Raw genomic sequence first — 14,617 nt, 5'->3', positions numbered from 1 at the left:
GGTAGTCCCCCCGTCTCCCGGTGGGCTTAGCTTAAACCCTGGTGGAGCAGGTCAGTCAGTCTGGCTGAGAAGAGCCTCCTCCACAGCAGAGAGAGGTGGAGGCCATCCCTTCCCAGCACCTTGCTGCTTCTCTCACCAAAGAGCAGACTGCAAAGGGCAAATAGCAAAGTAGCAATATTTTTACATTAAAACAATGTTTTCATATTAATAACAAGTAGAAAAACATGGTGCTTCTTACTATTGCTTTATTTTATTCAAATGTGCTAACACTCATGACCTAGTCACACTTCAGGTTTACTAAAACTGTTGAGACTTTCTCTCCTGGAGAATATGTGCTGGGTTTAGTAAAACTCATGCTTGGATTAAACATATAATATTTCAAATACAATTTATAGAGAGACTAAAATGAGGTCAATTATTATTACCGTTTTTAGGAAGTGATTGTAAACTGGGAATAACTCCTGCTTTAATCATTTCATTTTCTGTATGAAGCAGCATGGAACTATTTCATAGTGAAAATTTGTCTTCCAGGGAAAGTGTCCAATGTCAGAAAAATTTTGAGACTAAAAATGATAGCTTTCAGCTGTTGCTCAGAGTGTAGCCAATGTTCCTTCTCTTCTGGAAAGCTGATACTCCCTTTTCAGTGGAACTTAAATGGACAAAATCAGAATGGGAAAGTACATGTATAACCAACCTAATGAGGCTGAAATAAAGTTCCAGCCATTCTCTCTGCATGAGATGTTTAACATCTTCTTAGCTACCCACAACTACCGCAAATGAGTGGTGCTGAACTGGTCATTATTAATATAGACAGGAATATTAGAGGATAATTCAGAGAGAAATCTTGATCATCTGTAGTCTGGACTTGCCCTAATACTATACTTCAAATGAAAGGTAAACCTAGAAGGATCAATCAATAAATCCTTAATGCAAAGCAGGAAGAGGAAATTTAGAGCACATTTTGCCATTCTGCCTGGAAAATATCCATGAGCAATGGTTAGAAAGAGAAGATTTCTTCAAGGATTTACTAGTATTCTCTAAAACCACATCAGATGGAAAAGCCAGAATCACGGAAATACTGGGGTCAACCTTGAACTGGAATATGTTGTAACTATATGAACTAATGAAAATAATGTTACAGATAGTTATTCAGAGGTATATGGGAAACTTTGCCAGATGAATCATGCATAGGCACCGGAAGAGGACCAAGAGGTAGAGGCGTCTGTCATTACCCGTGTTTTTTAGGAGAACAGGGTTTCCCTGACACGAATGCTTTCTATGCTTTGAAGCGGACTAGGTGTTTACTGTTTGACCTTTCAGTACTTTCTCTTCTAGTTGGCTGGGAATTCTATCCTTTTCCCACAATTTAATAAAGCAGTGCAAGAGCCAAATTCTAATCCCAGCTTCACTCCTCTTTCTCCTGTGCTCTCTTTCAGTTTGCAGGGGTGCTGGAAGGAGCAGATGCTAGACACTCACTTGGGGTTCACCACAGTCCCTGTCCCTGGATTCAAGAACAGAGAGATGGATCAGAACCTGGATTTCTGGAAAGCAAATGTCTAATCCTTCACACACACCGCCTCCTCATGCCCACTCTCCTGCTGTCACCAGACCCACAGTTGCCAAAACCATGTTTTGTTCAATGGCCCATAGTATTTAAAAGTCTTGCAACATGCAGATGATGTAACTGTAAAGCTCACTTAAGACATCAATAAAAAAAACAATCAATACAAAACTCACACAACCATCCCAGGAATTAAAAGCATAGACTTGCTGGGATCTTAAAAGAGTTTCTACTTGATTAGGAAAAGTAACTTTTTAATGGGCCACCCTGTCTGTAGCACAAACCAGCTTATCAGGCAGACAAAACTGCAGTTCTTCAGTCTTCCATCCGTATTGCCTAAATGAAGCCAGAAGCTTATAAGCAGGTGAAAGGTATACATTTTGCAGCAAGCTAGTTAAGAACAGCCTCCTCATTGATGCCATGAGATGCAATAACACTTGGTGTAAGATGCACTCGCACTTGACATTTCTTTTGGTTTTTAGGTTTGTTATGGTTAAACACGCCAGATGGGTGGTGCCCAGTAGGTCTGCGGGCCAGATCCAGCCAGTGGTCTGATCCACAGCCTGGGGCAGATGGGCAGGCCCCATCCAGCTGTGCAGAGGGGAGCAGAGCTAGAAGACCAGCCCAAAATGGTCCACAGGGGAAGGGAGCTTGACCTGGCACTTTGATGGGGGGAGGTGGTGTGGCCCAACCCTGATCCAGCCATGAGGAGGAGGGGGCATGGCCTGGCCCTGATCCAGGTGCAGGGAGGAGAGGAGGGGGTGTGGCCTGACTCCAATCCAGCTGTGAGGGGGTGGGAAGGGGGCATGGTTGGGCTCCAACCCACATACAGGGTTTGGGTTTGGAAATGGGGGGGGGGAAGTGGCCTTATTAATGGCCACTGATCCCCTGCTGCCAAATTTCCTGACCTGTGGGGAGCCCTACAGGCCAAATGTGATGGCTTCGTAGGCTGCTTTTGACTTGTGGGCCAGAGGTAGAGGTAAAGGTTGATCGTACCAACACTAGAGAAAGAATAGTGGCTTAGAAGGAATTATATTAAAACTAGCCAATTGCCCGTCAAGAATGACAGGGGGCAGGGAGGGAGGGGGCTGGGATGTAGTGCCACCACCTAACACCCCATGCTGCAGCTGTTCTGCCTCTTGCAGGAAGCGGGGTGGGAGAGCCGAGGCCAGCCGCACTGCTGGCCTTGGTTCCCCCACCCTCTGTCCGGTCCTAACTTCGGAATGCTGGCGGCTCTTCCCCACGCTTGGAGCACTCTGACTGGCTGTTTCTGTCAGCCAATCAGAGTGCGAATAAAGTGTTACAGACAGACAGACAGACTTAGAATTTTATAACATTAGAATGCTGAAGAGAGAGTAAGTCAAATTCTGCTCTCAGTTAAAATCTGGAGTAGGTCCAGTGAAATCAGTAGAATTACTCTATATCTACACTAGAAAACAGAGTTCAGTCCAGTATCTCTTTTGATGTTTTTCCTACCTCAGGATGAAGGAAATGCACACACTATCCAATGTCCTTAATCAAGGAAAGAAAAGAGAAATGACCTGCCCCTTACGTTTGAATTGGGAAATTCCATCATTCCTCTCTGACACCCACAGCCTTTGCCCACCAAACATATTAAAAGCACAGTATGGAGGAAGAATGCTTTGAGAAGTCAATACTCTGAGTACTGTTCTGTTAAAAAATAAAAAAATCCAGGGGCCCCTTCAAGATCAGTATTCCTAAACAGCTTAACATGTTATTACCTTTGTATAGAAGCAAGTAAAAAAATTGCTTTAAATCAAATAATCCCATGGCCTCAAGAAATCTGTTGACTTTGGCTCAAACACCTTTGGCTCAGCTAACTCTACCACCATTCATTCCTGTCAGAGCATGCAACTGTGAAACGTGCCTAACTCTGTACTGTTACAATAGCTCAGCTTTGTAATCATCTGCTATCATAAACTTTTGTCATCCACAGCTGATAAATACACATAAGATTTAAACTACTTTCATTCACATGGAACAGATCACTTACTCACCCTTCTCTCTCCTAAGTGGAATCAGCTATTTTTTTCTAATATAAGGAAAAATAGTTCTCCAACCCCTAACAGAAGTCTTAACCTTTATTACTTATACTCATTTATTACTAATAGATTACTCCATAAATAATCCTATTCCTGCCTGTGGGTAACAGCCAGATTTTTTTACAGGTAAAAGATTAAATCAGTGGGAATTAGGTAACTACCAGTTATTACCCCTGAAAATTTTGGCCTAAGACAATGTTCAATGTGAATGCATGTATCAGAATCTGGCCTCAAATGACTACATAAAAACTGAAACAATACAGAACAGTTTGATGCCAGACAAAAGAAGCGTTGGTTCTTAGCAAACAATCTGAACTGGCAGAATACAATATAAACAGCAGATTGACTCACTGCATTCCAAAATCTTTAATACAGCATGAGTTTGTAGGTTTGCATGCTGTGGCTTTCTTCCAAAAATATGAAGGAATTCCCAAAGCCCTCATGTTACAGAACTAACTAAAGCTAAAAATGAGATGTATGATTTTTATTACAGTGGTTGGCACTATGAATTCTTGTTTAAAAAATGGGAGGAATTAAAATTACAAAGCTTGGCACATTTTTTCACATTACGATATTACCATATATATATATTTTTTAACAAAAGAACATGGGAGGAGATTATCTCATCAGAAGCCCAAACTATTTTGCTATCTTACATTGCAAAACTGGTCAACTGTGGCCTCGGGTCCATCACGATCTGCTGGCTGGGGAATTGGCTCCATGGTTGGACCCAGAGGGTGGTGGTTGACAAAAGTCAATCGTCATGGTGCGCTGTGACCAGTGGGGTCCCCAAGGCTCTGTCCTTGGACCTATATTGTTCAACATCCATGTCCACATCATTAATGAAGAAGTCAGAAGCGGACTGGCCAAGTTTGCCGATGATACCAAACTCTGGGGTAAAGCATCCACACCTGAGGACAGGAGGGCAATCCAGGCTGACCTTGACAGGCTCAAGAAATGGGCAGATGAGAACCTGATGGTGTTTAACACCAAAAAATAAAAGGTTCTCCACCTTGGGAGGAAAAACCTGCAGCATCCTTATAGGTTTGGCAGGCTGAGAGCTATGGGACACTCTAGCCTGGAAAAGCGCAGGCTCCAGGGTGATCTGATGGCCACCTATAAGTTTTTCAGGGGTGTTCACCAGGATCTGGGGGAATGATTGTTCACCAGAGCACCCCAAGGGATGGCAAGGTTGAACGGTTATAAACTCCAACAAGACTGTTTCAGGCTGGATATAAGGAAAAATTTCTTCACTGTCCAAGCCCCCAAGGTCTGGAATAGCCTGCCACCAGAGGTGGTTCAAGCACCTACATTGAACGCCTTTAAGAGAAATTTGGATGCTTATCTTGCTGGGATCCTATGACCCCAGCTGACTTCCTGCCCCTCGGGCAGGGGGCTGGACTCGATGATCTTCCAAGGTCCCTTCCAGCCCTAATGTCTATGAAATCTTTTGAATCTAGTGGGCCAGAATGTGAACTCCTTATTTACTGATTGCAACTGAACTAATCACATGACTGATCACTCAGCATTGTGAAGAAGGTATCCACAATCTACCCCATTAGGAACATTTAATCTCTACCATTTTCTACACCTTTTGTTAGATTGTGGACTCCTGTCCCATCTGTGAGAGACACTATATGTTTAAGCAACCCCTGACCTACCTGAGGAATGCCTCCACAATTTGCTTCTGGGCACGTCTACAGAGTTGGTACTTTGCAGTCCTGGCGGTGCTTGGGTTGTCTCCAACCCTACTGCACAGTAGCTGGTTGCTACTGTGCAGTAGCTGTGGCATCACAATTAGTGCCCACTGACACTAAATCGCCATAGCAATGAGTTACATTGCAGTATCTTGTCACTACAGTGACATAGCATCTTGTATAGATCCGCCCTCTTTGTACCAGAGTTCTAGAGTAGATCTAGACCAGGGGTAGGCAACCCCCAGTACATATGCCAGACTGCAGCACGTGAAGGCATTTTGCTTGGCAAGCATGTCTCAGGGTGGGCAGTGGAGGAGTCACCAGGGGCCTTATCTTTGTTGTGGCAGTGCAACCCTGGCCCCTTCCCCACCATCCACCTTGAGCTGAGCCACGGCTCTATGGACTCTGGTGTAGCTGCTTGCAGCATCCCCACTGCCTGCTGTGAGCAGCCCTGCCCAGAGCCCAGACCAGCTGTGGCAGGAAGCTGGGAGGCTGCAAGTGGCTGCACCAGGGGCTGCAGAGCCCTGGCCTGGTTCATTTCTGGCAGCGGGTGCATGCACATCTTGAAGCAGACAGTGTGGAAGGAGCCAAGGCTGCACTGCCACAACAAGTATCGGGCCCCTTGTGGCTCCCCTGTTGTCCACCTTGGCACACCAACGTCTTACAAGTTGAGGTTGTGAGTGTTTTTGGCACTCTGCCCAAAAATGTTGCCAACCTCTTATTTAGACAATTTGATTACTTATTCCTACTCTCACACAGACTCTCACATTGAAATTTCACTCTAACACAAAGTAAATTTTGATCCTGCTGCCTAGTTGTGCCAGCACTTTTGTCACTAATAAGTAAAAAATATATATCAGCTCCTGGCATAAAGGAGATAGAAATGTATACTTTATGTGGCACCTATCAGACCATGCAGATGCTTAAATACATCAGAGAACAGATCCAACTGGTAATTTGTTCTTAAGTACAGGCTTCTAACAGTCAAATTAAGGTCAATCTAAGGGCATCATATGAGCACTTGGGCTGTTACTGGCATTATTCTCAAAACCAAAACACGATCAATTTAGAATCAAAGTAATGACTAGGAGTAACATTATGCATCTCAGTCCTTAATGAAGTTTCATTGTGCTTCAAGTCAAGTCAAGCCAGTCCTGAGGCCACTGTGACCATTGGAGCACCTTAGATGCTGTGTATCATTGGTGATTCTCCAGGCAAAGTGACCTGGTGGCAGCCATCTCCTCTCCGGGTATTCATTGTGCTTAGTGTTATATAAGTACAAAATAAAAGGCAGTCACTACCCTGTGGTGCATTGTAGTTTAATTATAGATAAATGCAATAGAATATAGAAGGAATCAAAACCTGTGGTAGAGGCGATATATTTTATTAGACCAACTAGATTTTTGCAAAAAAAATTCTTTATTTGCAAGCTTTCAGGCACAAGCACCCTTCTTAAGGCATAGGAGAAAAGATTGTACAAGTTCTTCTAGGTAGAAATAAAAGTTCATATTTCATAGGAGAGTATGTGAGGGAGGGCCCTGGCCCTGCTGTTGCCCCTCACTCCCCACCCACAGCCCCCCGCCCTCCCCAGCCCTGCTGGAGGGCCCCTCAGCTGCCAGAGCTATGGAACCAGGGACCTAGGTCCATAGCCCCGTGCCCCTCCACCAGCAGCATCTGAGCCTTGGTTGCCACCTATGGGAGGCAAAGGCTGTTGTGGCCTGAGCAGGGAGTGGAGCGTGGAATTGGGCTCCCCCTCCTCCATGGGCAACATTGACGGAGCACAGCCCATGGTCAGGGGGCTGGATGTGGGTTGCCCACTGCAGGCTCAGGCTCCCCGCCCTGCTGCCCTCTCCCCAGGGCTTCCATGGCCCAGTACATGAGACCCAGCACAGGAGGGCAAAGCGAGGTGGGGAGGCTTGGTGCCACCGCCAGGAGCCCTGTGCTGCCATGGTGAGGCACCTCCTGCCCACCCAGCAGCAGTGGGGGGCACAACTCCATGCTACCACCCCCACTGCTGCCAGGAGGGTATGGGGCACCTTACCATGGTGGCATGAGACTCCCAGCAGTGAGACCGAGCCTCCCCACCATGCCCCACTCTGCCTTGCTATGCCAGGTTCCACCCGCTGAGGCACGGAAGGCATAGTTCCAGCTTGTAAGGGGCTGGGGGGAGCAGGGAGGGAGGGCAACAGGGTGGGGAGCCCCAAGCCTGCAGTGGGCAGCCCACATCTATCCCCACCCCATGCACAAATCGGGTGGGAACATGCCACCCATGCCCCCCCAGGAGTGCGTGCAGCAGCAGGGAGCTGTCCCTCACCCCAACCCGTTGGACAAGCTGCCCATGGCTCTGTCCCACTCCCTGTCCAGGCCCTGCAGCTGCGCATTCTGGCCCCAGGTCCCAAACCCCATAAACCATCTTAGCTGGGCAGCAACCTCAGCCTGGCGCAAGTCCGTCCCTCCCTCCCTCCCTCACTATGGGAGCCTCAATCCGCCCCTCCCCAAGACTTGCCTGCAGGGAGCTGTGGGAGCTGCTCTTATGCTGCCTGGCTGCCACGTGCGTGTGCGCGCACATGTGGCACCTCCAGGGAGTTAATCAGCACTGCTTTGTGACAGTGCTGATTAACCAACTACGGTTGCTATGCTACCTATGGCACTGTACAAGCGCAAAGCTGTGTTGCTTCCAGTATCGGAGGCAGACTAAATGGAACACCACAGGGTTGCCTGGCACAGGGCTTCAGTATGAGTTTTGCCAGACCATTCCAGTATGCTACCTGGAACAACCATGCAGTGACTGCTGTAGCATAGCAAGCTTGAACATGACTTATACTTTAATCTGCCTATACCTTTTACAAAGACAGCCAAGGCCACGTGCTCCTCCTCTTCACATTCAGTACAGACCTACAGCTACATGTAAAACAAGACTGAAAGGAAAACAAAATTACCATTCTCCTGTTGCTCTGACTGGTAACTTGCAAAGTAGTTTGCAGAATCAAAGCCCAAGGGATTTTCCCCAGCAGGGTCAACTACTTTCTATGTTTCACTTCGGTGGTCAGCAGAATCCCCAGTCCTGCTTTCAAGTGCAGAAAGAACAGGCTGTGTTTTGTTTTGCTCCTTGCATACTGATCACCTTTCCTGTGCCCCTACCTTGCCGAAGCCAGGCATTTGATAGCCTTCATAGTCCCAAGTTTATTAATTAGTTCTGTGATGCATTGCAACAGCTGGGTCAACTGTTATTCTTTGCACTTCCTCTGTGGCTGTCTTTGCCAATTTCTTCTTTGCTGTAGATTTTTGGCTACTGTTCAGTCTGAATGTCTATCATGTCGGTAGACATCTCTGCCAAAGAACTTACACACAGTCTATTTTTCAATTTCAAGTCAGTTTATAAATGCACAGGTCATCAAACATGGCTCATGTCCCCTGGTTGATAAATAAGTAAATGAGAAATAATTAGTTAATTTAGACTACTATGACAACATGAATAATAAAGTTTCAAGTTAAAAATGTCAAAGCTGCTTAATTCATTTACAAGCCTTGGTCCCTCCAAATTTAAATGAGATAGGCCCCTAAATGTCTGAAGGCCCAGACACTTGATCAAGTTACTTGTGAGGTAAATTCCTTCTTTACCATGCATCAACTGTCTACGTGCATAATTTAACCCCACAGAGCTTGAAAGCTAACCCACTGCAGCTTACCCCACAGTGAAAGAGCTAAGTTACTGTTGGTTAACTTTAACTTACCATGGAATAAGAATGTGCACACAGGTATGACCAAAAGTAAATTTCCACCCTTCACATGTGTAGTAACTGTTAATGTGGTGCCCTTGGCCACACTTGAAAATGTGGCTTAGTTGCTTTTGAAAATTTTATCCACCAAGAACATCTCAGGCAGGCACCAAATTTCATTTAACAAATTAGTCTTCTTACCAGACTATACCATATAGTCTCACATAAAATGCCCCCTTGAATATAATATGCAACTTATTTTTGAAAAGCAGAATTAAAAAAAAAAGATTTTTAAAGAGCTGTGGATGAACAGAAAAGGGACAGAGCTTAAATCTTCAGTGGGCTCACCCTCCCTTTTCTGTTTAACTAGATCTGAAACCCTAGTTGTTGTTGAAGACGAGTCTTCATGGGTGGATCTATGATTTTGAAAAGTTAAATAAACTGCTGTAAAGCATTAAAGGCTGTGAAATATGAAGGGAGAGACCAGGTGCAGCTAACAGGCAGATAAATTTCTCTAAGAAATGTTAGCTTTATTAGTTGAACAACAAGGCCATTAAAAAGAAGAGATGTTTGTCAACATCTCTGCAGTGAAGAACAATAACCATTAAGTCATAGATTCATAGATTGTAAAGTTGGAAGGGACCACAAAGGATCATCATGTCCGACCCCCTGCCCCTGGCAGGAAAGAGGACCGAGGTCAGACGACCCCAGCCAGGTGTCTATCAAGCCTCCTCTTGAAGACCTCCAAGTTAGCTGATAGTACCACCTCTCTTGGAAGTCCATTCCAAAAATCTGGCCACCCTTACTGTAAAAAATTTCTTCCTAATGTCCAATCTGAATCTACTCTCCACTAGTTTGCACCCATTAATCCTCATTACTCCTAGGGGCACTCTGGTAAATAGCACATCTCCAATTCCCTGTTGTCCTCCCTTGATAAACTTATAGGTGGCTACATGGTCTCTCCTCAGATGTCTCGTGTGAAGGCTGAAGAGATCCAGATCCCTCAACCTCCCCTTGTACGGTATTTCACAGAGGCCGCTAATAATGTGAATGGCCCTCCTCTGAACCCTCTCCAGATTCTCCGTGTCCCTCTTGAAGTGCGGCGCCCAAAACTGGACACAGTACTCCAACTGTGGCCTGACCAATGCCGCATAGAGGGGGAGCATCACCTACCTTGATCTGTTGGTCATGCATCTGCTAATACACGACAAGGTGCGATTGTCCTTGTTAACGGCTTCGTTACACTGCTGGCTCATGTTCATCTTGGAGTCAACTATGACTCCAAGATCCCTCTCAGCAGCTGAGCTGCTGAGGAGGTCATCCCTCAACCTATAGGGGTGCTGGGGATTCCTACTGCCTAGGTGGAGTACCTTGCATTTATATATGATGAATTACATCCTATTTCGTTCTGCCCATTGATCCAACCTGTCCAGATCGGCCTGTATCTCCTCCCTGCCCTCCAGTGTGTTAACTTTGCCCCATAACTTGGTATCATCTGCAAACTTGGAGAGGGTGCTCTCCGCACCCTCGTCCAAATCGCTGATGAAGATATTAAATAACACCGGTCCAAGGACCAAATCCTGCGGGACCCCACTGCCCACCTCCCCCCAGGTCGAGAATGACCCATCCACCACCACTCTCTGGGTGTGGTCCCTAAGGCAGTTGGCCATCCACCTGACTGTGTAAGCGTCCACTCCACAGCCTGCTAGCTTCCCTATGAGACTAGGATGTGAAACTGTGTTGAAGGCCTTCTTAAAATCCAGGTAGATGACATCAGCTTCAGCTCCTGTGTCAAGGCAGTGTGTGACCTGGTCATAAAAGGCTATAAGGTTTGTCAGGCAGGATCTACCTGTGATGAATCCATGCTGGTTTCCTTTCAGCATCACTTCCCCTGCTGGGCCTTCACAAATGTGCTCTTTGATGATTTTTTCCAGTATATTCCCAAGCATAGAGGTAAGACTGACTGGCTTCATAGATTTCATAGACATTAGGGCTGGAAGGGACCTCGGAAGATCATCGAGTCCAGCCCCCTGCCCCAAGGGCAGGAAGTCAGCTGGGGTCATAGGATCCCAGCAAGATGAGCATCCAGTTTGCTCTTGAAGGTGTTCAATGTAGGCGCTTGAACCACCTCCGGTGGCAGGCTGTTCCAGACCTTGGGGGCTCGGACAGTAAAGAAATTCTTCCTTATGTCCAGCCTGAAACAGTCTTGTAGTAGTTTGTGACCATTCGACCTAGTCATCATCACTTGGGGCGCTCTGGTGAACAAACGTTCCCCCAGATACTGGTGGTCACCCCTGATAAACTTATAGGTGGCCATCAGCTCACCCCTGAGCCTGCTCTTTTCCAGGCTAAAGAGCCCCAGGGCTCTCAGCCTGTCATCGTAGGGTCTGCTTCCCTGACCTCTGATCATGCGCATGGCTCTTCTCTGGACTCTCTCAAGTTTCTCCACATCCTTTTTGAATTGTGGAGCCCAAAACTGGACACAGTACTCCAGCTGCAGCCTCACTAAGGCCGAGTACAAGGGGAGAATGACGTCCCGGAATTTGCTTGAGAAGCATCTATGGATGCAAGCCAGCGTTTTGGTCGCTTTACTAACCGCAGCATCGCATTGCAGGCTCATGTTCATCTTGTGGTCAATGATGACCCCCAAGTCTCTTTCTTGCATAGTGCTAGCCAACATAGCACTGCCGAGTCTATAAGGATGCTGTGGGTTTTTCTTCCCAAGGTGGAGAACCTTGCATTTATCGGCGTTGACCACCATCAGATTCTCGTCCGCCCACTTGCTGAGCCTGTCCAGGTCAGCCGGGATCCCCCGCCTGTCTTCTGGTGTGGATGCTTTTCCCCAAAGTTTGGTGTCATCAGCGAACTTGGCCAGTCCACTTCTGACTCCAGTGTCCACATCATTAATGAAGATGTTGAACAGTAGGGGTCCAAGGACAGAGCCTTGGACCCATACTGTCCCACTGTCCTGGGACATCAATCTCTTCTCCCTTGTCTAGGTGATAGGTCACCTGGTCGTAGAAGGAAATGAGATTGGTCAAGTATTTGGCTTAAAGTTACCTGGCTCATCCCTTCTCCCCTTCTTAAAAATGGGCACCACATTGGTCCTTTTCTAGTCCTCAGGGACCTGGCCAGAGCACCATGAGTGCTCAAACAGCTGTACCAGCAGCTCAGCTATGACACTGGCCAATTCTTTCAGCACCTGTGGATGAAGGTCATCCAGGCCAGCTGACTTGTACCCATCCAGCCCCTCCAAGCGCTCCTTAACTAAGTCAGCACTAACCTTTGGTGGTCTGGTGCCTTTTGGACATCTATCTATGTTCAAGGTGGGGGAATTGTCTTGTCAGTACTTAGAAATACTGAAGCAAAGAACTCACTGAAGAGCTCCACCTTTTTCCTTGCATCAACCACCAACTGTCCTGATTTGTCCAGCAGGGGCCCTGTGTTACTCTGTGCCTTCCTTTTGCTCGCTATGTATCTGTAGAAGGACTTTTTATTGTCCTTGATTGTTGTAGCCAGCCTAAGCTCCAGTCCTGCCTTGACTTGCCTAACTGATTCCCTGCAATAGCGCACCAGGGAGGTGTATTGCTCCTTGGTGGCTGCTCCCTGCTTCCACTGCCTATAAATCTCTTTCTTTGCCCCCAGTCTTTTCTGGAGTTCCCTGTTCAGCCAGGGGGCCTTTCTGTCCCCTTATTCCCTTTCCTGCATAAGGGGATAGACTCCTTTTGTGCCACAAGGATCACTCCCTTGAGAAACCACCAACCCTCCTGGACCCCCATTTGCTCGATGCTCTGGAGTTCCACCACCTCACTGACTAGCCTTCTAAACTTACTAAAGTTGGCCTTTCTGAAGTCTAACACTTTAGCCTCACTGGATATTTTTCCCACCCTTTGCTAGATAGTGAGATCATTTTTTTTTTTATAGTGAAATCTACCAAGTGATGGTACAATCTTCCAAGTTACTGTGTACTCTCAGGTTCCCCACAAGATCATCCCCTGTTGCTAAGGTCACTTCTAGCAAGGTGTTACCCGTGGTGGGACTGGACATCACCTGGGATAGGTGGAGGTCCTGCACGCAATATAAGAACCTACATGAGTGGTTTGTTTTGGCTGTCTGCTCCTCCCAGCAGATGTCTGGGTAATTTAGATTCCCCATGACCACCACTTCCCTCGCCTGAATGGCCTTTGACAGCTGCCTGGAGAATACCTCATCTAGCTCATCATCCTAATGAGGAGGTCTGTAGTAGATCTCCACTACCAAGTCCTTTTCCCCTGGCCCCCCTGGATCCTGACCCACGATGCCTTGGTATTTCCCTCCTCTACCCCCACCTTGATGATGAAAGATGTGTACTGCTCCCTAACATAGAGAGCTACACCCCTGCCTTTTTTCTCCACTCTGTCTCGCCTATATAACCTGTACTCCTCAATGCTCACTGCCCAGTCACGTGCAGAATCCCACCATGTTTCAGTTAAGTCGACTAGGTCATACTGTGTGCTAGCAAGTAAGAGTGTGAGCTCCTCCTTCTTATTCCCCATACTCTTGGCATTTGTGTAAAGACACTTTAGCCCCCTGATGGGTGCTCTTGGTTCCCCTTAGCCTTGATGGTTAGTGTGCCCCTTAGTGCTTACCTGGTTTGGTCCAGTGCCTTGTTTATGGCTCACCAACCCTGGGTTCTCTTTGACCACTGGTTCCCTGTCCCCCATTGAACTTAGTTTAAAGCTCTTCAGAGGATATCAGCCAACCTGCAGGAGAACAAGAGAGAGATAAAGATTGTCTCATTCCAGGAAGCCTCCTCCCTGGAAGTGCTGATTGTGGTTGTAGAATCCAAAGCCCTCCTGAAGACACCATCTCTGGAGCCGACAGTTGACTACTCTGATACAGGTATCCTTGTGCCTCCGGCTGCTGCCAGCTGGAAGGATGGAGGAGAATACCACCTGTGCCCTCGACTTTCTGAGCCCGACCTCCAGCTAATGGAAGTCTTTCATGATGCAGTCTGGACTACTCCCAGCCACATCATTTGTGCCCACATGGACAAGGACCATGGGGTAGTAGTCGGAGGGCTTGATGAGATGAGGAATCTTTTTGGTGATATCGCTGATCTTAGCTCCAGGCATGCAGGAGACCTCCCTTGCCATAGGATCTGGTCGGCAGATTGGCCCCTCCATGCCTCTCAGGAGTGAGTCGCCTACCACAATAACCTGGCGCTTTTTCTTCTGACTGGGCAATGGTCCCACAGCCTGCCCAGCGTGGGTCACAGGGACCACCTCCTCTGCATCCTCCTTTGCTGCCTCCTCCACCAAGGCTGCCAGGGCCCCATACCTGTTTCCCAGATGCAATGGGGAACCAGATGCCAGCTCCTGCTGCCTGGGTCTGGAGGTGACAGTCTTCCACTCCTTTGCTGCAGATTCCTCTCATGGGGTTTCACCCATAGGCATCTGGAGCTGTAAGGAATGGTGTCCCAGGGAGAACAAGAAGCGGGACCAGGAACCCCCACCCACGGGGATTAGCACAGGAAAAAAACCCAAAATGGAGAGGGAAAAACAGAACTTTTATTTACCTGCAGGAGGAGCGACGCTG

General features: G+C 47.2%; 1 long non-coding RNA gene across 1 annotated transcript in view; it reads left to right on the top strand.

The window, feature by feature from the left end:
* Window positions 1–1,727, top strand: part of LOC102367900 — a 93,095-nt gene extending 91,368 nt beyond the window's left edge. Inside the window, exon 3 of the long non-coding RNA XR_003096324.1 lies at window positions 1,437–1,727. This is a non-coding gene — a long non-coding RNA (uncharacterized LOC102367900). The remainder of the gene's footprint in view (window positions 1–1,436) is intronic.
* Window positions 1,728–14,617: the final 12,890 nt, after the last annotated feature.

Source organism: Alligator sinensis, unplaced genomic scaffold (genome assembly GCF_000455745.1).
Source record: "Alligator sinensis unplaced genomic scaffold, ASM45574v1 scaffold1201_1, whole genome shotgun sequence".
In the NCBI taxonomy this organism is placed as follows: domain Eukaryota; kingdom Metazoa; phylum Chordata; order Crocodylia; family Alligatoridae; genus Alligator; species Alligator sinensis.
Note: the sequence above shows the minus strand (reverse complement) of the source record. Positions and strands in the feature narration are given on the sequence as shown.